General features: G+C 37.9%; 1 protein-coding gene across 2 annotated transcripts in view; it reads left to right on the top strand.

Annotated features, from left to right (window-relative positions):
* Positions 1 to 2,942, top strand: part of LOC106884508 (potassium voltage-gated channel subfamily KQT member 1) — a 717,249-nt gene that overhangs the window by 662,554 nt on the left and 51,753 nt on the right. The window lies entirely within an intron of this gene.

Raw genomic sequence — 2,942 nt, 5'->3', positions numbered from 1 at the left:
GCTTCAGCCCAGGGCTGAGGTCATGCTGGTGCACTACCTGTATTGACTCGGTGTTGTTTCCGATGTTGTTTTTGGTGAATTAGCGAATTGGACGGAGCTACTCTTCTTCATCTGGTATCTAAGATAAAAACCTGTCCAGACGTTCCTTGAAAACTTCAACATCAATACCATGTAGATCTCTAAGGATGCCTAGAAGGTTGTTGAAGATGGTTGTTTAGATGGGGAACATGGGATGTAGTCCAAGCGGCTGAGAACGAAAGTCTTCCATAGGAGTAGCAGGGCTTCCATTTTCCGCAGAAATCCATCCAGCCACTCACCTACACAGCGTTGCCATCTTGGTAATATGCACATGGAATGTTGCATCATTGTTCATGTGAACCCCCAGATCACGCACCGACTCTGACTCTGAGATCGTATTACCTTCTAATCCAGTGTATTCCGATTTTAGTCTGGTGTTGGATCGATAGTGGAGTGCCTGAAATTTCATAGCATTGAACTGCATATTATTTTGTTAGCCCATTTGTAGATTTCGTTCAGGCCTTTCTGCACTTTTATAATGTCTTCAGTGTTCCTAACTGCCTGCGATACTTTTGTGTCATCAGCATAACTGGTCAGATTGGCTGACTGTACCGCGGAGGGCATGTCACAAATAGTAGTGGCCCCAGTACAGCTCCCTACGGGACTCCGCTGAGAATTGGTGTCTCTTCAGAGTGAGCACAACTGTTTGACTTCTTCCCTTCAGAAAATCATGTAGCCATTCTTCCAGTTGCCCGGTAATACCAAGGTTTCACAGCTTGTGACATATCATACTTTGATCAACCCTTTCGAAGGCCTTGGCAAAGTCGAGGTATATCACGTTTACAGCTGACTTGTTTAGCTGTTTCCTTGAACGGAAACCATGTTGCATGTTTGTGAGAAGGTTGTTTTCTTCTAGGAACGGGATCAACATTTTTCTGATAACACACAAGTCTGATAAAACTTCTTTCTTTCCAGTTTCCCACTACACTGGAACCTCTAAAACGCTCAGGGATACTTCCTTTCCCTCCTTCGACTAAGCTATAGAAAGAAATGGAACACATGACAGTTACGACTCGTACGTCGAAATCATTGTTTTATTCATGATGATAAATACAGCCCTAGTATGAAGCTGATCTTAACTTGTGGACATGCACCCAACCTCAACAATATTGTGTGTGTGTGTGTTTATGTAAATATTATACATTTAAGCTACATGTAATGATGTCTTACAAACAACTTGCACATGCAAGTGTTACCAGTCGATAACTCTGCATACCGGAAGCCAGCGAGTGTATGGGGTCATCAGAAGAGAGTGCGCGCCGTTTCGGGGCCTACCTCTCAACGACATCAATGCGCACCGCCCCCCTCCTCTCACTGATATGAGGCCCCGCTTGCTAGATCAACACACAGAAAGAGGCAGACACACGTACACACAGGCATACGTACATACATACACAAACACAGTCACACACGCGCACGCACACATGGGAGTATGCTATAAGCTAGACATGAAAAACTGTTGTATATGCGTCTGTATGTGTGTGTGTGTGTGTGTGTGTGTGTGTGTGTGTGTGCGCGTATATGTGTGCATACGTGTTTGTGTTTGTGCCTCTCTGTGTTCTGTGTGTATGCACGTGTGCGTATGTATGCATGTATATAGGTATGCACGTGTGCGTATGTATGCATGTATATAGGTATGCACGTGTGTGTGTGTGTGTGTGTGTGTGCGTGTGTGTGTGTGTGTATGCATATGTATATATGCGAGATACAGTGCAACAATATTGCCAGTGACCAGGCCACGATTTCGAGCGAAATCTTTGCCGTCATATTACAAACAATAATTGTTTGTGAAGCAAAGCAAACAGTCTGTTATTTCTGAATGGCTACCATGTGTCTTCTACGCTGCAATATATATATAAATATATATATATATATATATATATACACACACACATATAAATACATACCTACATACATACATACGCACACAAAACGAGATAGAGAGAGTAATGTGTAGGTGTGATATAGCAAATGATACGTAATGTAGAGTCAATAAACGTATTATATACCTTGAAATATGACGTCAGTTACTTAAACAGGCTTCTTGTAATGCATGTACGTGTATGCGTGTGTATTTATTTGTGCGTGTAAGTGCGTATACGTGTATGTATATGTGAGTTTGTATTATCTAGGATTACAATTGCATGGCTTTACATATATAAATATTTACAATGTTCGAGATAAATTAAGTTACTAATTGTCCATAACTTTAAAGATTTGTGATAAATAACGCATTATTCAGGTGGATAGAATTCGTGTAAGAGTTTCTATAGGAATCTTCCCTCGATGAAGAATGTTCTATTTAAGGTAATGGAAAAGAAGTAATATTCATCTGCTTTACTACCTGTATATAACTTTATTGACGATATCCACACAACAGAACGTGCTCAATACTTTCGTTTTTGTTCGTGAGACCATTTACTAATCATATTTATACATACGTGTGTATATGCATGTGTGTGTGTGCATATATGTATTAATGTGCGTTTGTATATATATATATATATATATATATATATATATATATATATATATATATATATATATATATATATATATATATATATATATATATACACACACACACACACACAAATACAAGCATGTATATATGTGTGTGATGGTGTGTGCATATACATACATTACGTTTTTATCATTATTATTATTATTATTATTATTATTATTATTATTATTATTATTATTATTATTATCATTATTATTATTATTCATTTTAGTACGTGTGTATTCATCATTATCTTATTTATTTTATTTAACTTTAGAAAAATTGAAGCATTTCTTTGATTCAGGATCGTAATGAACTGATTTTGTGCATGACTTTTGGCCCACCCTGTGAATTTATATAT

This window comes from Octopus bimaculoides, chromosome 4 (genome assembly GCF_001194135.2).
Source record: "Octopus bimaculoides isolate UCB-OBI-ISO-001 chromosome 4, ASM119413v2, whole genome shotgun sequence".
NCBI lineage: Eukaryota > Metazoa > Mollusca > Cephalopoda > Octopoda > Octopodidae > Octopus > Octopus bimaculoides.
The sequence above is the reverse complement of the archived record's forward strand: the minus strand, read 5'-3'. Positions and strand labels throughout refer to the sequence as shown.